This window comes from Procambarus clarkii, chromosome 31 (genome assembly GCF_040958095.1).
Source record: "Procambarus clarkii isolate CNS0578487 chromosome 31, FALCON_Pclarkii_2.0, whole genome shotgun sequence".
Taxonomy (NCBI): domain Eukaryota; kingdom Metazoa; phylum Arthropoda; class Malacostraca; order Decapoda; family Cambaridae; genus Procambarus; species Procambarus clarkii.
This window is the reverse complement of record NC_091180.1, coordinates 1,978,021-2,002,727: the sequence shown is the minus strand read 5'-3', so window position 1 is coordinate 2,002,727 and position 24,707 is coordinate 1,978,021.

Genomic DNA, 24,707 nt, shown 5'->3' with positions numbered 1-24,707 from the left:
CCCCCTTTTCCTTTATGTGATTTAAACAAAATATCATCGAATTAGGCCATTTTTCCACGTTTTTGTGAATTGTCAGTTTATTGTTATTAATTCATTAAATATACGATAAAAATTATGCAAACACATAATTGATCAGAAAATAACGTTAAATACTTCATTTTCAATCATCTATTTGTTTCTCGTTAAAATACTGAGTAAGATATTGAAAAGGGGAGAAGTTCTGTTTTTATTGCATATCTCGAAGTTTCAGCCGGATTAGAACGGTTTTACGTGTACATCTTCCATCGGTAATATAAACCGAAAATCAGGAACATTTTAGTTAATTTTAATGAAAACACATTGATTTTTATCATTTGTATTGGAAGCAACATCTTTATACGTTTTTTCTAGGGTCTAAAAAATACGAAACGTCGCTCTATGATTCGAAGTTAAAATCCTCAAATTTGGTATAATAATGACTTTTTTCACGTTTTTCATGTAGTTTGATATTACGTAAATATATTCATTTTTACCAATATTTCGATACTATTTCATGTAGTATCACGATATGTGCTTTGGCCTCCAAATCTCAGATATTCGTATAATATTGCATTTTAAGCAAGTTTTCTTGCATTTTGTTTCGTACTAAAAATCATCGAATTCAGCAATATTTTGACGTTTATCATCCCCTTTTCCTTTATATGATATAAACAAAATATCATCGAATTAGGCAATATTTTGCTGTTTTTCCACGTGTTTGTGAATTTTCAGTTTATTGCTATTAATTCATTATATATACGATAAAAATGATGAAAACACATAATTGATTAGACATTAACCTTAAACACTTCACTTTCAATCAACTATTTGTTTCTCGTCAAAATACTGAGTAAGATATTCAAAAGAGGAGAAGTTCTGTTTTTATTGCATATATCGACGTTTCAGCCGGATTAGAGCGGTTTTCTGTGTACGTCTTCCATCGGTAATATAAACGGAAAATCAGGAACATTTTAGTTAATTCTAATGAAAACACATTGATTTTTATCATTTGTATTTGAAACAACATTGTCATATGTCTTTTCTTGGATCTAAATAATACGAAACCTCGCTCTATGATTTGAAGTTAAAATGCTCAAATATGGTAATATAGTGACTTTTTTCACGTTATTCATGTAGTGTGATTTTACGTATATATATTCGTTTTTACCAATATTTCGATACTACTTCATGTTTTCCCACGATATGTGATTTAGCCTTCAAATCTTAGAATTTCGCAAATTTTGCACCTCTAAGCAAGTTTTCTTGCATTTTATTTTGTACTAAAAATCATCGAATTTAGCAATATTTTGACCTTTATCATCCCCTTTTCCTTTATGTGATTTAAACAAAATATCATCGAATTAGGCCGTTTTTCCACGTTTTTGTGAATTTTCAGTTTATTGTTATTAATTCATTATATATACGATAAAATATATGCAAACACATAATTGATCAGAAAATAACCTTAAATACTGCATTTTGAATCATCTATTTGTTTCTCGTTAAAATACTGAGTAAGATATTGAAAAGGAGAGAAGTTCTGTTTTTATTGCATATATCGACGTTTCAGCCGGATTAGAACGGTTTTACGTGTACATCTTCCATCGGTAATATAAACCGAAAATCAGAAACATTTTAGTTAATTTTAATGAAAACACATTGATTTTTATCATTCGTATTGGAAGCAACATCTTCATACGTCTTTTCTAGTGTCTAAAAAATACGAAACGTCGCTCTATGATTCGAAGTTAAAATCCTCAAATTTGGTATAATAATGACTTTTCTCACGTTTTTCATGTAGTTTGATATTACGTAAATATATTCATTTTTACCAATATTTCGATACTATTTCATGTAGTATCACGAAATGTGCTTTGGCCTCCAAATCTAAGATTTTCGCATAATATTGCATTTTAAGCAAGTTTTCCTACATTTTGTTTCGTACTAAAAGTCATCGAATTCAGCAATATTTTGACAATTGTCATCCCCTTTTCCTTTATGTGATATAAACAAAATATCATCGAATTAGGCAATATTTTGCTGTTTTTCCACGTGTTTGTGAATTTTCAGTTTATTGTTATTAATTCATTAAATATACGATAAAAACGTTGCAAACACATAATTGGCTAGAAATTAACCTTAAATACTTCATTTTCAATCATCTATTTGTTTCTCGTTAAAATACTGAGTAAGATATTGGAAAGGGGAGAAGTTCTATTTTTATTGCATATATCGACGTTTCAGCCGGATTAGAGCGGTTTTACGTGTACATCTTCCATCGGTAATATAAACGGAAAATCAGGAACATTTTAGTTAATTCTAATGAAAACACATTGATTTTTATCGTTTTTATTTGAAACAACAGTCTTTTCTTAGATCTAAATAATACGAAACCTCGCTCTATGATTTGAAGTTAAAATCCTCAAATATGGTAATATCGTGACTTTTTTCACGTTATTCATGTAGTGTGATTTTACGTATATATATTCGTTTTTACCAATATTTCGATACAACTTCATGTTTTCCCACGATATGTGATTTAGCCTTCAAATCTCAGAATTTCGCAAATTTTGCACCTCTAAGCAATTTTTCTTGCATTTTATTTTGTACTAAAAATCATCGAATTTAGCAATATTTTGACCTTTATCATCCCCTTTTCCTTTATATGATTTATACAAAATATCATCGAATTAGGCCGTTTTTCCACGTTTTTGTGAATTTTCAGTTTATTGTTATTATTTCATTAAATATACGATAAAAATTATGCAAACACATAATTGATCAGAAAATAACCTTAAATACTTCATTTTCAATCATCTATTTGTTTCTCGTTAAAATACTGAGTAAGATATTGAAAAGGGGAGAAGTTCTGTTTTTATTGCATATATCGACGTTTCAGCCGGATTAGAACGGTTTTACGTGTACATCTTCCATCGGTAATATAAACCGAAAATCAGGAACATTTTAGTTATTTTTAATGAAAACACATTGATTTTTATCAATCGAATTGGAAGCAACATCTTTATACGTTTTTTCTAGGGTCTAAAAAATACGAAACGTCGCTCTATGATTCGAAGTTAAAATCCTCAAATTTGGTATAATAATGACTTTTTTCACGTTTTTCATGTAGTTTGATATTACGTAAATATATTCATTTTTCACCAATATTTCGATACTATTTCATGTAGTATCACGAAATGTGCTTTGGTCTCCAAATCTCAGATTTTCGCATAATATTGCATTTTAAGCAAGTTTTCTTCATTTTGTTTCGTACTAAAAATCATCGAATTCAGCAATATTTTGACAATTATCATTCCCTTTTCCTTTATGTGATATAAACAAAATATTATCGAATTAGGCAATATTTTGCTGTTTTTAAAAGTGTTTATGAATTTTCATTTTATTGCTATTAATTCATTATATATACGATAAAAATGATGAAAACACATAATTGATTAGACATTAACCTTAAACACTTCACTTTCAATCAACTATTTGTTTCTCGTCAAAATACTGAGTAAGATATTGAAAAGAGGAGAAGTTCTGTTTTTATTGCATATATCGACGTTTCAGCCGGATTAGAGTGGTTTTCTGTGTACGTCTTCCATCGGTAATATAAACGGAAAATCAGGAACATTTTAGTTAATTCTAATGAAAACACATTGATTTTTATCATTTGTATTTGAAACAACATTGTCATATGTCTTTTCTTGGATCTAAATAATACGAAACCTCGCTCTATGATTTGAAGTTAAAATCCTCAAATATGGTAATATAGTGACTTTTTTCACGTTATTCATGTAGTGTGATTTTACGTATATATATTCGTTTTTACCAATATTTCGATACTACTTCATGTTTTCCCACGACATGTGATTTAGCCTTCAAATCTCAGAATTTCGCAAATTTTGCACCTCTAAGCAAGTTTTCTTGCATTTTATTTTGTACTAAAAATCATCGAATTTAGCAATATTTTGACCTTTATCATCTCGTTTTCCTTTATATGATTTAAACAAAATATCATCGAATTAGGCCGTTTTTCCACGTTTTTGTGAATTTTCAGTTTATTGTTATTATTTCATTAAATATACGATAAAAATTATGCAAACACATAATTGATCAGAAAATAACCTTAAATACTTCATTTTCAATCATCTATTTGTTTCTTGTTAAAATACTGAGTAAGATATTGAAAAGGGGAGAAGTTCTGTTTTTATTGCCTATAACGACGTTTCAGCCGGATTAGAACGGTTTTACGTGTACATCTTCCATCGGTAATATAAACCGAAAATCAGAAACATTTTAGTTAATTTTAATGAAAACACATTGATTTTTATCATTCGTATTGGAAGCAACATCTTTATACGTTTTTTCTAGGGTCTAAAAAATACGAAACGTCGCTCTATGATTCGAAGTTAAAATCGTCAAATTTGGTATAATAATGACTTTTTCACGTTTTTCATGTAGTTTGATATTACGTAAATATATTCATTTTTCTCCAATATTTCGATACTATTTCATGTAGTATCACGAAATGTGCTTTGGCCTCCAAATCTCAGATTTTCGCATAATATTGCATTTTAAGCAAGTTTTCTTGCATTTTGTTTCGTACTAAAAATCATCGAATTCAGCAATATTTTGACAATTATCGTTCCCTTTTCCTTTATGTGATATAAACAAAATATCATCGAGTTAGGCAATATTTTGCTTTTTTTCCACGTGTTTGTGAATTTTCAGTTTATTGCTATTAATTCATTATATATACGATAAAAATGATGAAAACACATAATTGATTAGACATTAACCTTAAACACTTAACTTTCAATCAACTATTTGTTTCTCGTCAAAATACTGAGTAAGATATTCAAAAGAGGAGAAGTTCTGTTTTTATTGCATATATCGACGTTTCAGCCGGATTAGAGCGGTTTTCTGTGTACGTCTTCCATCGGTAATATAAACGGAAAATCAGGAACATTTTAGTTAATTCTAATGAAAACACATTGATTTTTATCATTTGTATTTGAAACAACATTGTCATATGTCTTTTCTTGGATCTAAATAATACGAAACCTCGCTCTATGATTTGAAGTTAAAATCCTCAAATATGGTAATATAGTGACTTTTTTCACGTTTTTCATGTAGTGTGATTTTACGTATATATATTCGTTTTTACCAATATTTCGATACTACTTCATGTTTTCCCACGATATGTGATTTAGCCTTCAAATCTTAGAATTTCGCAAATTTTGCACCTCTAAGCAAGTTTTCTTGCATTTTATTTTGTACTAAAAATCATCGAATTTAGCAATATTTTGACCTTTATCATCCCCTTTTCCTTTATGTGATTTAAACAAAATATCATCGAATTAGGCCGTTTTTCCACGTTTTTGTGAATTTTCAGTTTATTGTTATTAATTCATTATATATACGATAAAATATATGCATACACATAATTGATCAGAAAATAACCTTAAATACTGCATTTTGAATCATCTATTTGTTTCTCGTTAAAATACTGAGTAAGATATTGAAAAGGAGAGAAGTTCTGTTTTTATTGCATATATCGACGTTTCAGCCGGATTAGAACGGTTTTACGTGTACATCTTCCATCGGTAATATAAACCGAAAATCAGAAACATTTTAGTTAATTTTAATGAAAACACATTGATTTTTATCATTCGTATTGGAAGCAACATCTTCATACGTCTTTTCTAGGGTCTAAAAAATACGAAACGTCGCTCTATGATTCGAAGTTAAAATCCTCAAATTTGGTATAATAATGACTTTTCTCACGTTTTTCATGTAGTTTGATATTACGTAAATATATTCATTTTTACCAATATTTCGATACTATTTCATGTAGTATCACGAAATGTGCTTTGGCCTCCAAATCTAAGATTTTCGCATAATATTGCATTTTAAGCAAGTTTTCTTACATTTTGTTTCGTACTAAAAGTCATCGAATTCAGCAATATTTTGACAATTGTCATCCCCTTTTCCTTTATGTGATATAAACAAAATATCATCGAATTAGGCAATATTTTGCTGTTTTTCCACGTGTTTGTGAATTTTCAGTTTATTGTTATTAATTCATTAAATATACGATAAAAACGTTGCAAACACATAATTGGCTAGAAATTAACCTTAAATACTTCATTTTCAATCATCTATTTGTTTCTCGTTAAAATACTGAGTAAGATATTGGAAAGGGGAGAAGTTCTATTTTTATTGCATATATCGACGTTTAGCCGGATTAGAGCGGTTTTACGTGTACATCTTCCATCGGTAATATAAACGGAAAATCAGGAACATTTTAGTTAATTCTAATGAAAACACATTGATTTTTATCGTTTTTATTTGAAACAACAGTCTTTTCTTAGATCTAAATAATACGAAACCTCGCTCTATGATTTGAAGTTAAAATCCTCAAATATGGTAATATCGTGACTTTTTTCACGTTATTCATGTAGTGTGATTTTACGTATATATATTCGTTTTTACCAATATTTCGATACAACTTCATGTTTTCCCACGATATGTGATTTAGCCTTCAAATCTCAGAATTTCGCAAATTTTTCACCTCTGAGCAATTTTTCTTGCATTTTATTTTGTACTAAAAATCATCGAATTTAGCAATATTTTGACCTTTATCATCCCCTTTTCCTTTATATGATTTATACAAAATATCATCGAATTAGGCCGTTTTTCCACGTTTTTGTGAATTTTCAGTTTATTGTTATTATTTCATTAAATATACGATAAAAATTATGCAAACACATAATTGATCAGAAAATAACCTTAAATACTTCATTTTCAATCATCTATTTGTTTCTCGTTAAAATACTGAGTAAGATATTGAAAAGGGGAGAAGTTCTGTTTTTTTGCCTATATCGACGTTTCAGCCGGATTAGAACGGTTTTACGTGTACATCTTCCATCGGTAATATAAACCGAAAATCAGGAACATTTTAGTTAATTTTAATGAAAACACATTGATTTTTATCATTCGTATTGGAAGCAACATCTTTATACGTTTTTTCTAGGGTCTAAAAAATACGAAACGTCGCTCTATGATTCGAAGTTAAAATCCTCAAATTTGGTATAATAATGACTTTTTCACGTTTTTCATGTAGTTTGATATTACGTAAATATATTCATTTTTCACCAATATTTCGATACTATTTCATGTAGTATCACGAAATGTGGTTTGGCCTCCAAATCTCAGATTTTCGCATAATATTGCATTTTAAGCAAGTTTTCTTGCATTTTGTTTCGTACTAAAAATCATCGAATTCAGCAATATTTTGACAATTATCGTTCCCTTTTCCTTTATGTGATATAAACAAAATATCATCGAGTTAGGCAATATTTTGCTTTTTTTCCACGTGTTTGTGAATTTTCAGTTTATTGCTATTAATTCATTATATATACGATAAAAATGATGAAAACACATAATTGATTAGACATTAACCTTAAACACTTCACTTTCAATCAACTATTTGTTTCTCGTCAAAATACTGAGTAAGATATTCAAAAGAGGAGAAGTTCTGTTTTTATTGCATATATCGACGTTTCAGCCGGATTAGAGCGGTTTTACGTGTACGTCTTCCATCGGTAATATAAACGGAAAATCAGGAACATTTTAGTTAATTCTAATGAAAACACATTGATTTTTATCATTTGTATTTGAAACAACATTGTCATATGTCTTTTCTTGGATCTAAATAATACGAAACCTCGCTCTATGATTTGAAGTTAAAATCCTCAAATATGGTAATATAGTGACTTTTTTCACGTTATTCATGTAGTGTGATTTTACGTATATATATATTCGTTTTTACCAATATTTCGATACTACTTCATGTTTTCCCACGATATGTGATTTAGCCTTCAAATCTCAGAATTTCGCAAATTTTGCACCTCTAAGCAAGTTTTCTTGCATTTTATTTTGTACTAAAAATCATCGAATTTAGCAATATTTTGACCTTTATCATCCCCTTTTCCTTTATGTGATTTAAACAAAATATCATCGAATTAGGCCGTTTTTCCACGTTTTTGTGAATTTTCAGTTTATTGTTATTAATTCATTATATATACGATAAAATATATGCAAACACATAATTGATCAGAAAATAACCTTAAATACTGCATTTTGAATCATCTATTTGTTTCTCGTTAAAATACTGAGTAAGATATTGAAAAGGAGAGAAGTTCTGTTTTTATTGCATATATCGACGTTTCAGCCGGATTAGAACGGTTTTACGTGTACATCTTCCATCGGTAATATAAACCGAAAATCAGAAACATTTTAGTTAATTTTAATGAAAACACATTGATTTTTATCATTCGTATTGGAAGCAACATCTTTATACGTTTTTTCTATGGTCTAAAAAATACGAAACGTCGCTCTATGATTCGAAGTTAAAATCCTCAAATTTGGTATAATAATGACTTTTCTCACGTTTTTCATGTAGTTTGATATTACGTAAATATATTCATTTTTACCAATATTTCGATACTATTTCATGTAGTATCACGAAATGTGCTTTGGCCTCCAAATCTAAGATTTTCGCATAATATTGCATTTTAAGCAAGTTTTCTTGCATTTTGTTTCGTACTAAAAATCATCGAATTCAGCAATATTTTGACAATTATCGTTCCCTTTTCCTTTATGTGATATAAACAAAATATCATCGAGTTAGGCAATATTTTGCTTTTTTTCCACGTGTTTGTGAATTTTCAGTTTATTGCTATTAATTCATTATATATACGATAAAAATGATGAAAACACATAATTGATTAGACATTAACCTTAAACACTTCACTTTCAATCAACTATTTGTTTCTCGTCAAAATACTGAGTAAGATATTCAAAAGAGGAGAAGTTCTGTTTTTATTGCATATATCGACGTTTCAGCCGGATTAGAGCGGTTTTACGTGTACGTCTTCCATCGGTAATATAAACGGAAAATCAGGAACATTTTAGTTAATTCTAATGAAAACACATTGATTTTTATCATTTGTATTTGAAACAACATTGTCATATGTCTTTTCTTGGATCTAAATAATACGAAACCTCGCTCTATGATTTGAAGTTAAAATCCTCAAATATGGTAATATAGTGACTTTTTTCACGTTATTCATGTAGTGTGATTTTACGTATATATATATTCGTTTTTACCAATATTTCGATACTACTTCATGTTTTCCCACGATATGTGATTTAGCCTTCAAATCTCAGAATTTCGCAAATTTTGCACCTCTAAGCAAGTTTTCTTGCATTTTATTTTGTACTAAAAATCATCGAATTTAGCAATATTTTGACCTTTATCATCCCCTTTTCCTTTATGTGATTTAAACAAAATATCATCGAATTAGGCCGTTTTTCCACGTTTTTGTGAATTTTCAGTTTATTGTTATTAATTCATTATATATACGATAAAATATATGCAAACACATAATTGATCAGAAAATAACCTTAAATACTGCATTTTGAATCATCTATTTGTTTCTCGTTAAAATACTGAGTAAGATATTGAAAAGGAGAGAAGTTCTGTTTTTATTGCATATATCGACGTTTCAGCCGGATTAGAACGGTTTTACGTGTACATCTTCCATCGGTAATATAAACCGAAAATCAGAAACATTTTAGTTAATTTTAATGAAAACACATTGATTTTTATCATTCGTATTGGAAGCAACATCTTTATACGTTTTTTCTATGGTCTAAAAAATACGAAACGTCGCTCTATGATTCGAAGTTAAAATCCTCAAATTTGGTATAATAATGACTTTTCTCACGTTTTTCATGTAGTTTGATATTACGTAAATATATTCATTTTTACCAATATTTCGATACTATTTCATGTAGTATCACGAAATGTGCTTTGGCCTCCAAATCTAAGATTTTCGCATAATATTGCATTTTAAGCAAGTTTTCTTACATTTTGTTTCGTACTAAAAGTAATCGAATTCAGCAATATTTTGACAATTGTCATCCCCTTTTCCTTTATGTGATATAAACAAAATATCATCGAATTAGGCAATATTTTGCTGTTTTTCCACGTGTTTGTGAATTTTCAGTTTATTGTTATTAATTCATTAAATATACGATAAAAACGTTGCAAACACATAATTGGCTAGAAATTAACCTTAAATACTTCATTTTCAATCATCTATTTGTTTCTCGTTAAAATACTGAGTAAGATATTGAAAAGGGGAGAAGTTCTGTTTTTATTGCATATATCGACGTTTCAGCCGGATTAGAACGGTTTTACGTGTACATCTTCCATCGGTAATATAAACGGAAAATCAGGAACATTTTAGTTAATTCTAATGAAAACACATTGATTTTTATCATTTTTATTTGAAACAACAGTCTTTTCTTGGATCTAAACAATTCGAAACCTCGTTCTATGATTTGAAGTTAAAATCCTCAAATATGGTAATATAGTGATTTTTTTCACGTTATTCATGTAGTGTGATTTTACGTATATATATTCGTTTTACCAATATTTCGATACTTCTTCTTGTTTTCCCACGATATGTGATTTAGCCTTCAAATCTCAGAATTTCGCAAATTTTGCACCTCTAAGCAAGTTTTCTTGCATTTTATTTCGTACTAAAAATCATCGAATTCAGCAACATTTTGACGTTTATCATCCCCTTTTCCTTTATGTGATATAAACAAAATATCATCGAATTAGGCAATATTTAGCTGTTTTTCCACGTTTTTGTGAATTTTCAGTTTATTGCTATTAATTCATTATATATACGGTAAAAATGATGCAAACACATAATTGATTAGACATTAACCTTAAAACTTCATTTTCAATCAACTATTTGTTTCTCGTTAAAATACTGAGTAAGATATTGGAAAGGGGAGAAGTTCTGTTTTAATTGCATATATCAACGTTTCAGCCGGATTAGAGGGGTTTTACGGGCACATCTTCCATCGGTAATATAAACGGAAAATCAGGAACATTTTAGTTAATTCTAATGAAAACACATTGATTTTTATCATTTGTATTTGAAACAAGATAGTCATTTGTCTTTTCTTGGATCTAAATAATACGAAACCTCGCTCTATGATTTGAAGTTAAAATCCTCAAATATGGTAATATAGTGACTTTTTTCATGTTATTCATGTAGTGTGATTTTACGTATATATATTTGTTTTTCCAATATTTCGATACTACTTCATGTTTTCCCACGATATGTGATTTAGTCTTCAAATCTCAGAATTTCGCAAAATTTGCATCTCTAAACAAGTCTTCTTGCATTTTGTTTTGTACTAAAAATCATCGAATTTAGCAATATTTTGACCTTTATCATCCTCTTTTCCTTTTTGTGATTTAAACAAAATATCATCGAATTAGGCCGTTTTTCAACGTTTTTGTGAATTTTCAGTTTATTGTTATTAATTCATTAAATATACGATAAAAATTATGCAATCACATAATTGATCAGAAAATACTTAAATACTTCATTTTCAATCATCTATTTGTTTCTCGTTAAAATACTGAGTAAGATATTGAAAAGGGGAGAAGTTCTGTTTTTATTGCATATATCGACGTTTCAGCCGGATTAGAACGGTTTTACGTGTACATCTTCCATCGGTAATATAAACCGAAAATCAGGAACATTGTAGTTAAATTTAATGAAAACACATTGATTTTTATCAATTGTATTGGAAGCAACATCTTCATACGTCTTTTCTAGGGTCTAAAAAATTCGAAACGTCGCTCTATGATTCGAAGTTAAAATCCTCAAATTTGGTATAATAATGACTTTTTTCACGTTTTTCATGTAGTTTGATATTACGTAAATATATTCATTTTTACCAATATATCGATACTATTTCATGTAGTATAACGATATGTGATTTGGCCTTCAAATCTCAGATTTTCGCATAATATTGCATTTTAAGCAAGTTTTCTTGCATTTTGTTTCGTACTAAAAATCATCGAATTCAGCAATATTTTGACGTTTATCATCCCCTTTTCCTTTATGTGATATAAACAAAATATCATCGAATTAGGCCATATTTTGCTGTTTTTCCACGTTTTTGTGAATTTTCAGTTTATTGCTATTAATTCATTTAATATACGATAAAAATGATGCAAACACATAATTAATTAGAAATTAACCTTAAACACTTCATTTTCAATCTACAATTTGTTTCTCGTTAAAATACTGAGTAAGATATTGAAAAGGGGAGAAGTTCTGTTTTTATTGCATATATCGACGTTTCAGCCGGATTAGAGCGGTTTTACGTGTACATCTTCCATCGGTAATATAAACGGAAAATCAGGAACATTTTAGTTAATTCTAATGAAAACACATTGATTTTTATCATTTGTATTTGAAACAAGATTGTCATATGTCTTTTCTTGGATCTAAATAATACGAAACCTCCCTCTATGATTTGAAGTTAAAATCCTCAAATATGGTAATATAGTGACTTTTTTCACGTTATTCATGTAGTGTGATTTTACGTATATATATTCGTTTTTACCAATATTTCGATACTACTTCATGTTTTCCCACGATATGTGATTTAGCCTTCAAATCTCAAAATTTCGCAAAATTTGCATCTCTAAGCAAGTGTTCTTGCATTTTGTTTTGTACTAAAAATAATCGAATTTAGCAATATTTTGACCTTTATCATCCCCTTTTCCTTTATGTGATTTAAACAAAATATCATCGAATTAGGCCGTTTTTCCACGTTTTTGTGAATTTTCAGTTTATTGTTATTAATTCATTAAATATACGATAAAAATTATGCAAACACATAATTGATCAGAAAATAACCTTAAATACTTCATTTTCAATCAACTATTTGTTTCTCGTTAAAATACTGAGTAAGATATTGAAAAGAGGAGAAGTTCTGTTTTTATTGCATACATCGACGTTTCAGCCGGATTAGAACGGTTTTACGTGTTCATCTTCCATCGGTAATATAAGCCGAAAATCAGGAACATTTTAGTTAATTTTAATGAAAACACATTGATTTTTATCATTTGTATCGGAAGCAACATCTTTAAACGTTTTTTCTATCATCTAAAAAATACGAAACGTCGCTCTATGATTCGAAGTTAAAATCCTCAAATTTGGTATAATAATGACTTTTTTCACGTTTTTCATGTAGTTTGATATTACGTAAATTTATTAATTTTTACCAATATTTCGATACTATTTCATGTAGTATCACGATATGTGCTTTGGCCTCCAAATCTCAGATTTTCGTGTAATGTTACATTTTAAGCAAGTTTTCTTGCATTTTGTTTCGTACTAAAAATCATCGAATTCAGCATTATTTTGACGTTTATCATCCCCTTTTCCTTTATGTGATATAAACAAAATATCATCGAATTAGGCAATATTTTGCTGTTTTTCCACGTTTTTGTGAATTTTCAGTTTATTGCTATTAATTCATTAAATATACGATAAAAATGATGCAAACACATAATTGATTAGACATTAACCTTAAGCACTTCATTTTCAATCAACTATTTGTTTCTCGTTAAAATACTGAGTATTATTGGAAAGGAAATATTGGAAAGGGGAGAAGTTCTTTTTTTATTGCAGATATCGACGTTTCAGCCGGATTAGAGCGGTTTTACGTGTACATCTTCCATCGGTTATGTAAACGGAAAATCAGGAACATTTTAGTTAATTCTAATGAAAACACATTGATTTTTATCATTTGTATTTGAAACAACATTGTCATATGTCTTTTCTTGGATCTAAATAATACGAAACCTTGCTCTAGGATTTTAAGTTAAAATCCTCAAATATGGTAATATAGTGACTTTTTTCACGTTATTCATGTAGTGTGATTTTACGTATATATATTCGTTTTTACCAATATTTCGATACTACTTCATGTTTTCTGACGATATGTGATTTGGCCTTCAAATCTCAGAATTTCGCAAATTTTGCATCTCTAAGCAAGTTTTCTTGCATTTTGTTTTGTACTAAAAATCATCGAATTTAGCAATATTTTGACCTTTATCATCCCCTTTTCCTTTATGTGATTTAAACAAAATATCATCGAATTAGGCCGTTTTTTCACGTTTTTGTGAATTTTCAGTTTATTGGTTTTAATTCATTAAATATACGATAAAAATTATGCAAACACATAATTGATCAGAAAATAACCTTAAATACTTCATTTTCAATCATCTATTTGTTTCTCGTTAAAATACTGAGTAAGATATTGAAAAGAGGGGAACTTCGGTTTTCATTGCATATATCGACGTTTCAGCTGGATTGGAACGGTTTTACGTGTATATCTTCCATCTGTAATATAAACCGAAAATCAGGAACATTTTAGTTAATTTTAATGAAAACACATTGATTTTATCATTTGTATTGGAAGCAACATCTTTATACGTTTTTTCTAGGGTCTAAAAAATACGAAACGTCGCTCTATGATTCAAAGTTAAAATCCTCAAATTTGGTATAATAATAACTTTTTTCACGTTTTTCATTTAGTTTGATATTACGTAAATATATTCATTTTTACCAATATTTCGATACCATTTCATGTAGTATCACGATATGTGCTTTGGCCTCCAAATCTCAGATTTTCGTATAATATTGCATTTTAAGCAAGTTTTCTTGCATTTTGTTTCGTACTAAAATTCATCGAATTCAGCAACATTTTGACGTTTATCATTCCCTTTTCCTTTATGTGATATAAACAAAATATCATCGAATTAGGCATTATTTAGCTGTTTTTCCACGTTTTTGTGAATTTTCAGTTTATTGCTATTAATTCATTATATATACGGTAAAAATGATGCAAACACATAATTGATTAGACATTAACCTTAAACACTTCATTTTCAATCAACTATTTGTTTCTCGTTAAAATACTGATAAGATATTGGAAAGGGGAGAAGTTCTGTTTTAATTGCATATAGCGACGTTTCAGCCGGATTAGAGGGGTTTTACGTGCACATCTTCCATCGGTAATATAAACGGAAAATCAGGAACATTTTAGTTAATTCTAATGAAAACACATTGATTTTTATCATTTGTATTTGAAACAAGATTGTCATATGTCTTTTCTTGGATCTAAATAATACGAAACCTCGCTCTATGATTTGAAGTTAAAATCCTCAAATATGGTAATATAGTGACTTTTTTCACGTTATTCATGTAGTGTGATTTTACGTATATATATTTGTTTTTCCAATATTTCGATACTACTTCATGTTTTCCCACGATATGTGATTTAGTCTTCAAATCTCAGAATTTCAAAAAAATTGCATCTCTAAACAAGTCTTCTTGCATTTTGTTTTGTACTAAAAATCATCGAATTTAGCAATATTTTGACCTTTATCATCCTCCTTTCCTTTTTGTGATTTAAACAAAATATCATCGAATTAGGCCGTTTTTCAACGTTTTTGTGAATTTTCAGTTTATTGTTATTAATTCATTAAATATACGATAAAAATTATGCAATCACATAATTGATCAGAAAATACTTAAATACTTCATTTTCAATCATCTATTTGTTTCTCGTTAAAATACTGAGTAAGATATTGAAAAGGGGAGAAGTTCTGTTTTTATTGCATATATCGACGTTTCAGCCGGATTAGAACGGTTTTACGTGTACATCTTCCATCGGTAATATAAACCGAAAATCAGGAACATTGTAGTTAAATTTAATAAAAACACATTGATTTTTATCAATTGTATTGGAAGCAACATCATCATACGTCTTTTCTAGGGTCTAAAAAATTCGAAACGTCGCTCTATGATTCGAAGTTAAAATCCTCAAATTTGGTATAATAATGACTTTTTTCACGTTTTTCATGTAGTTTGATATTACGTAAATATATTCATTTTTACCAATATATCGATACTATTTCATGTAGTATAACGATATGTGATTTGGCCTTCAAATCTCAGATTTTCGCATAATATTGCATTTTAAGCAAGTTTTCTTGCATTTTGTTTCGTACTAAAAATCATCGAATTCAGCATTATTTTGACGTTTATCATCCCCTTTTCCTTTATGTGATATAAACAAAATATCATCGAATTAGGCAATATTTTGCTGTTTTCCACGTTTTTGTGAATTTTCAGTTTATTGCTATTAATTCATTAAATATACGATGAAAATGATGCAAACACATAATTGATTAGACATTAACCTTAAGCACTTCATTTTCAATCAACTATTTGTTTCTCGTTAAAATACTGAGTATTATTGGAAAGGAAATATTGGAAAGGGGAGAAGTTCTTTTTTTATTGCAGATATCGACGTTTCAGCCGGATTAGAGCGGTTTTACGTGAACATCTTCCATCGGTTATGTAAACGGAAAATCAGGAACATTTTAGTTAATTCTAATGAAAACACATTGATTTTTATCATTTGTATTTGAAACAAGATTGTCATATGTCTTTTCTTGGATCTAAATAATACGAAACCTCGCTCTATGATTTGAAGTTAAAATCCTCAAATATGGTAATATAGTGACTTTTTTCACGTTATTCATGTAGTGTCATTTTACGTATATATATTCGTTTTTCCAATATTTCGATACTACTTCATGTTTTCCCACGATATGTGATTTAGTCTTCAAATCTCAGAATTTCAAAAAATTTGCATTTCTAAACAAGCCTTCTTGCATTTTGTTTTGTACTAAAAATCATCGAATTTAGCAATATTTTGACCTTTATCATCCTCTTTTCCTTTTTGTGATTTAAACAAAATATCATCGAATTAGGCCGTTTTTCAACGTTTTTGTGAATTTTCAGTTTATTGTTATTAATTCATTAAATATACGATAAAAATTATGCAAACACATAATTGATCAGAAAATAACCTTAAATACTTCATTCTCAATCATCTATTTGTTTCTCGTTAAAATACTGAGTAAGATATAGAAAAGAGGAGAAGTTCTGTTTTTATTGCATATATCGACGTTTCAGCCGGATTAGAACGGTTTTACGTGTACATCTTCCATCGGTAATATAAACCAAAAATCAGGAACATTTTAGTTAATTTTAATGAAAACACATTGATTTTTATCATTTGTATTGGAAGCAACATCTTTATACGTTTTTTCTAGGGTCTAAAAAATACGAAACGTCGCTCTATGATTCGAAGTTAAAATCCTCAAATTTGGTATAATAATGACTTTTTTCACGTTTTTCATGTAGTTTGATATTACGTAAATATATTAATTTTTTCCAATATTTCGATACTATTTCATGTAGTATCACGATATGTGCTTTGGCCTCCAAATATCAGATTTTCGTGTAATATTGCATTTTAAGCAAGTTTTCTTGCATTTTGTTTCGTACTAAAAATCATCGAATTCAGCATTATTTTGACGTTTATCATCCCCTTTTCCTTTATGTGATTGAAACAAAATATCATCGAATTAGGCCGTTTTTCCACGTTTTTGTGAATTTTCAGTTTATTGTTATTAATTCATTAAATATACGATAAAAATTATGCAAACACATAATTGATCAGAAAATAACCTTAAATACTTCATTTTCAATCATCTATTTGTTTCTCGTTAAAATACTGAGTAAGATATTGAAAAGAGGGGAACTTCGGTTTTCATTGCATATATCGACGTTTCAGCTGGATTGGAACGGTTTTACGTGTATATCTTCCATCTGTAATATAAACCGAAAATCAGGAACATTTTAGTTAATTTTAATGAAAACACATTGATTTTATCATTTGTATTGGAAGCAACATCTTTATACGTTTTTTCTAGGGTCTAAAAAATACGAAACGTCGCTCTATGATTCAAAGTTAAAATCCTCAAATTTGGTATAATAATAACTTTTTTCACGTTTTTCATTTAGTTTGATATTACGTAAATATATTCATTTTTACCAATATTTCGATACCATTTCATGTAGTATCACGATATGTGCTTTGGCCTCCAAATCTCAGATTTTCGTATAATATTGCATTTTAAGCAAGTTTTCTTGCATTTTGTTTCGTACTAAAATTCATCGAATTCAGCAACATTTTGACGTTTATCATTCCCTTTTCCTTTATGTGATATAAACAAAATATCATCGAATTAGGCATTATTTAGCTGTTTTTCCACGTTTTTGTGAATTTTCAGTTTATTGCTATTAATTCATTATATATACGGTAAAAATGATGCAAACACATAATTGATTAGACATTAACCTTAAACACTTCATTTTCAATCAACTATTTGTTTCTCGTTAAAATACTGATAAGATATTGGAAAGGGGAGAAGTTCTGTTTTAATTGCATATAGCGACGTTTCAGCCGGATTAGAGGGGTTTTACGTGCACATCTTCCATCGGTAATATAAACGGAAAATCAGGAACATTTTAGTTAATTCTAATGAAAACACATTGATTTTTATCATTTGTATTTGAAACAAGATTGTCATATGTCTTTTCTTGGATCTAAATAATACGAAACCTCGCTCTATGATTTGAAGTTAAAATCCTCAAATATGGTAATATAGTGACTTTTTTCACGTTATTCATGTAGTGTGATTTTACGTATATATATTTGTTTTTCCAATATTTCGATACTACTTCATGTTTTCCCACGATATGTGATTTAGTCTTCAAATCTCAGAATTTCAAAAAAATTGCATCTCTAAACAAGTCTTCTTGCATTTTGTTTTGTACTAAAAATCATCGAATTTAGCAATATTTTGACCTTTATCATCCTCCTTTCCTTTTTGTGATTTAAACAAAATATCATCGAATTAGGCCGTTTTTCAACGTTTTTGTGAATTTTCAGTTTATTGTTATTAATTCATTAAATATACGATAAAAATTATGCAATCACATAATTGATCAGAAAATACTTAAATACTTCATTTTCAATCATCTATTTGTTTCTCGTTAAAATACTGAGTAAGATATTGAAAAGGGGAGAAGTTCTGTTTTTATTGCATATATCGACGTTTCAGCCGGATTAGAACGGTTTTACGTGTACATCTTCCATCGGTAATATAAACCGAAAATCAGGAACATTGTAGTTAAATTTAATAAAAACACATTGATTTTTATCAATTGTATTGGAAGCAACATCATCATACGTCTTTTCTAGGGTCTAAAAAATTCGAAACGTCGCTCTATGATTCGAAGTTAAAATCCTCAAATTTGGTATAATAATGACTTTTTTCACGTTTTTCATGTAGTTTGATATTACGTAAATATATTCATTTTTACCAATATATCGATACTATTTCATGTAGTATAACGATATGTGATTTGGCCTTCAAATCTCAGATTTTCGCATAATATTGCATTTTAAGCAAGTTTTCTTGCATTTTGTTTCGTACTAAAAATCATCGAATTCAGCATTATTTTGACGTTTATCATCCCCTTTTCCTTTATGTGATATAAACAAAATATCATCGAATTAGGCAATATTTTGCTGTTTTCCACGTTTTTGTGAATTTTCAGTTTATTGCTATTAATTCATTAAATATACGATGAAAATGATGCAAACACATAATTGATTAGACATTAACCTTAAGCACTTCATTTTCAATCAACTATTTGTTTCTCGTTAAAATACTGAGTATTATTGGAAAGGAAATATTGGAAAGGGGAGAAGTTCTTTTTTTATTGCAGATATCGACGTTTCAGCCGGATTAGAGCGGTTTTACGTGAACATCTTCCATCGGTTATGTAAACGGAAAATCAGGAACATTTTAGTTAATTCTAATGAAAACACATTGATTTTTATCATTTGTATTTGAAACAAGATTGTCATATGTCTTTTCTTGGATCTAAATAATACGAAACCTCGCTCTATGATTTGAAGTTAAAATCCTCAAATATGGTAATATAGTGACTTTTTTCACGTTATTCATGTAGTGTCATTTTACGTATATATATTCGTTTTTCCAATATTTCGATACTACTTCATGTTTTCCCACGATATGTGATTTAGTCTTCAAATCTCAGAATTTCAAAAAATTTGCATTTCTAAACAAGCCTTCTTGCATTTTGTTTTGTACTAAAAATCATCGAATTTAGCAATATTTTGACCTTTATCATCCTCTTTTCCTTTTTGTGATTTAAACAAAATATCATCGAATTAGGCCGTTTTTCAACGTTTTTGTGAATTTTCAGTTTATTGTTATTAATTCATTAAATATACGATAAAAATTATGCAAACACATAATTGATCAGAAAATAACCTTAAATACTTCATTCTCAATCATCTATTTGTTTCTCGTTAAAATACTGAGTAAGATATAGAAAAGAGGAGAAGTTCTGTTTTTATTGCATATATCGACGTTTCAGCCGGATTAGAACGGTTTTACGTGTACATCTTCCATCGGTAATATAAACCAAAAATCAGGAACATTTTAGTTAATTTTAATGAAAACACATTGATTTTTATCATTTGTATTGGAAGCAACATCTTTATACGTTTTTTCTAGGGTCTAAAAAATACGAAACGTCGCTCTATGATTCGAAGTTAAAATCCTCAAATTTGGTATAATAATGACTTTTTTCACGTTTTTCATGTAGTTTGATATTACGTAAATATATTAATTTTTTCCAATATTTCGATACTATTTCATGTAGTATCACGATATGTGCTTTGGCCTCCAAATATCAGATTTTCGTGTAATATTGCATTTTAAGCAAGTTTTCTTGCATTTTGTTTCGTACTAAAAATCATCGAATTCAGCATTATTTTGACGTTTATCATCCCCTTTTCCTTTATGTGATTGAAACAAAATATCATCGAATTAGGCCGTTTTTCCACGTTTTTGTGAATTTTCAGTTTATTGTTATTAATTCATTAAATATACGATAAAAATTATGCAAACACATAATTGAGCAGAAAATAACCTTAAATACTTCATTTTCAATCATCTATTTGTTTCTCGTTAAAATACTGAGTAAGATATTGAAAAGAGGAGAAGTTCTGTTTTTATTGCATATATCGACGTTGCTGCCGGATTAGAACGATTTTACGTGTACATCTTCCATCGGTAATATAAACCGAAAATCAGGAACATTTTAGTTAATTTTAATGAAAACACATTGATTTTTATCATTTGTATTGGAAGAAACATCTTCATACGTCTTTTCTAGGGTCAAAAAATACGAAACGTCGCTCTATGATTCGAAGTTAAAATCCTCAAATTTGGTATAATAATGACTTTTTTCACGTTTTTCATGTAGTTTGATATTACGTAAATATATTCATTTTCACCAATATTTCGATACTATTTCATGTAGTATCACGATATGTGCTTTGGCCTCCAAATCTCAGATTTTCGTGTAATGTTACATTTTAAGCAAGTTTTCTTGCATTTTGTTTCGTATTAAAAATCATCGAATTCAGCATTATTTTGACGTTTATCATCCCCTTTTCCTTTATGTGATATAAACAAAATATCATCGAATTAGGCAATATTTTGCTGTTTTTCCACGTTTTTGTGAATTTTCAGTTTATTGCTATTAATTCATTAAATATACGATAAAAATGATGCAAACACATAATTGATTAGACATTAACCTTAAACACTTCATTTTCAATCAACTATTTGTTTCTCGTTAAAATACTGAGTATTATTGGACACGAAATATTGGAAAGGGGAGAAGTTCTTTTTTTATTGCAGATATCGACGTTTCAGCCGGATTAGAGCGGTTTTACGTGTACATCTTCCATCGGTTATGTAAACGGAAAAACAGGAACATTTTAGTTAATTCTAATGAAAACACATTGATTTTTATCATTTGTATTTGAAACAACATTGTCATATGTCTTTTCTTGGATCTAAATAATACGAAACCTCGCTCTATGATTTTAAGTTAAAATCCTCAAATATGGTAATATAGTGACTTTTTTCACGTTATTCATGTAGTGTGATTTTACGTATATATATTCGTTTTTACCAATATTTCGATACTACTTCATGTTTTCCCACGATATGTGATTTAGCCTTCAAATCTCAAAATTTCGCAAAATTTGCATCTCTAAGCAAGTGTTCTTGCATTTTGTTTTGTACTAAAAATAATCGAATTTAGCAATATTTTGACCTTTATCATCCCCTTTTCCTTTATGTGATTTAAACAAAATATCATCGAATTAGGCCGTTTTTCCACGTTTTTGTGAATTTTCAGTTTATTGTTATTAATTCATTAAATATACGATAAAAATTATGCAAACACATAATTGATCAGAAAATAACCTTAAATACTTCATTTTCAATCAACTATTTGTTTCTCGTTAAAATACTGAGTAAGATATTGAAAAGAGGAGAAGTTCTGTTTTTATTGCATACATCGACGTTTCAGCCGGATTAGAACGGTTTTACGTGTACATCTTCCATCGGTAATATAAGCCGAAAATCAGGAACATTTTAGTTAATTTTAATGAAAACACATTGATTTTTATCATTTGTATTGGAAGCAACATCTTTAAACGTTTTTTCTTTCATCTAAAAAATACGAAACGTCGCTCTATGATTCGAAGTTAAAATCCTCAAATTTGGTATAATAATGACTTTTTTCACGTTTTTCATGTAGTTTGATATTACGTAAATATATTCATTTTTACCAATATTTCGATACTATTTCATGTAGTATCACGATATGTGCTTTGGCCTCCAAATCTCAGATTTTCGTGTAATGTTACATTTTAAGCAAGTTTTCTTGCATTTTGTTTCGTACTAAAAATCATCGAATTCAGCATTATTTTGACGTTTATCATCCCCTTTTCCTTGATGTGATATAAACAAAATATCATCGAATTAGGCAATATTTTGCTGTTTTTCCACGTTTTTGTGAATTTTCAGTTTATTGCTATTAATTCATTAAATATACGATAAAAATGATGCAAACACATAATTGATTAGACATTAACCTTAAGCACTTCATTTTCAATCAACTATTTGTTTCTCGTTAAAATACTGAGTATTATTGGAAAGGAAATATTGGAAAGGGGAGAAGTTCTTTTTTTATTGCAGATATCGACGTTTCAGCCGGATTAGAGCGGTTTTACGTGAACATCTTCCATCGGTTATGTAAACGGAAAATCAGGAACATTTTAGTTAATTCTAATGAAAACACATTGATTTTTATCATTTGTATTTGAAACAACATTGTCATATGTCTTTTCTTGGATCTAAATAATACGAAACCTTGCTCTAGGATTTTAAGTTAAAATCCTCAAATATGGTAATATAGTGACTTTTTTCACGTTATTCATGTAGTGTGATTTTACGTATATATATTCGTTTTTACCAATATTTCGATACTACTTCATGTTTTCTGACGATATGTGATTTGGCCTTCAAATCTCAGAATTTCGCAAATTTTGCATCTCTAAGCAAGTTTTCTTGCATTTTGTTTTGTACTAAAAATCATCGAATTTAGCAATATTTTGACCTTTATCATCCCCTTTTCCTTTATGTGATTTAAACAAAATATCATCGAATTAGGCCGTTTTTTCACGTTTTTGTGAATTTTCAGTTTATTGGTTTTAATTCATTAAATATACGATAAAAATTATGCAAACACATAATTGATCAGAAAATAACCTTAAATACTTCATTTTCAATCATCTATTTGTTTCTCGTTAAAATACTGAGTAAGATATTGAAAAGAGGGGAAGTTCGGTTTTCATTGCATATATCGACGTTTCAGCTGGATTGGAACGGTTTTACGTGTATATCTTCCATCTGTAATATAAACCGAAAATCAGGAACATTTTAGTTAATTTTAATGAAAACACATTGATTTTATCATTTGTATTGGAAGCAACATCTTTATACGTTTTTTCTAGGGTCTAAAAAATACGAAACGTCGCTCTATGATTCAAAGTTAAAATCCTCAAATTTGGTATAATAATAACTTTTTTCACGTTTTTCATTTAGTTTGATATTACGTAAATATATTCATTTTTACCAATATTTCGATACCATTTCATGTAGTATCACGATATGTGCTTTGGCCTCCAAATCTCAGATTTTCGTATAATATTGCATTTTAAGCAAGTTTTCTTGCATTTTGTTTCGTACTAAAAATCATCGAATTCAGCAACATTTTGACGTTTATCATCCCCTTTTCCTTTATGTGATATAAACAAAATATCATCGAATTAGGCAATATTTAGCTGTTTTTCCACGTTTTTGTGAATTTTCAGTTTATTGCTATTAATTCATTATATATACGGTAAAAATGATGCAAACACATAATTGATTAGACATTAACCTTAAACACTTCATTTTCAATCAACTATTTGTTTCTCGTTAAAATACTGAGTAAGATATTGGAAAGGGGAGAAGTTCTGTGTTAATTGCATATATCGACGTTTCAGCCGGATTAGAGCGGTTTTACGTGCACATCTTCCATCGGTAATATAAACGGAAAATCAGGAACATTTTAGTTAATTCTAATGAAAACACATTGATTTTTATCATTTGTATTTGAAACAAGATTGTCATATGTCTTTTCTTGGATCTAAATAATACGAAACCTCGCTCTATGATTTGAAGTTAAAATCCTCAAATATGGTAATATAGTGACTTTTTTCACTTTATTCATGTAGTGTGATTTTACGTATATATATTCGTTTTTCCAATATTTCGATACTACTTCATGTTTTCCCACGATATGTGATTTAGTCTTCAAATCTCAGAATTTCAAAAAATTTGCATTTCTAAACAAGCCTTCTTG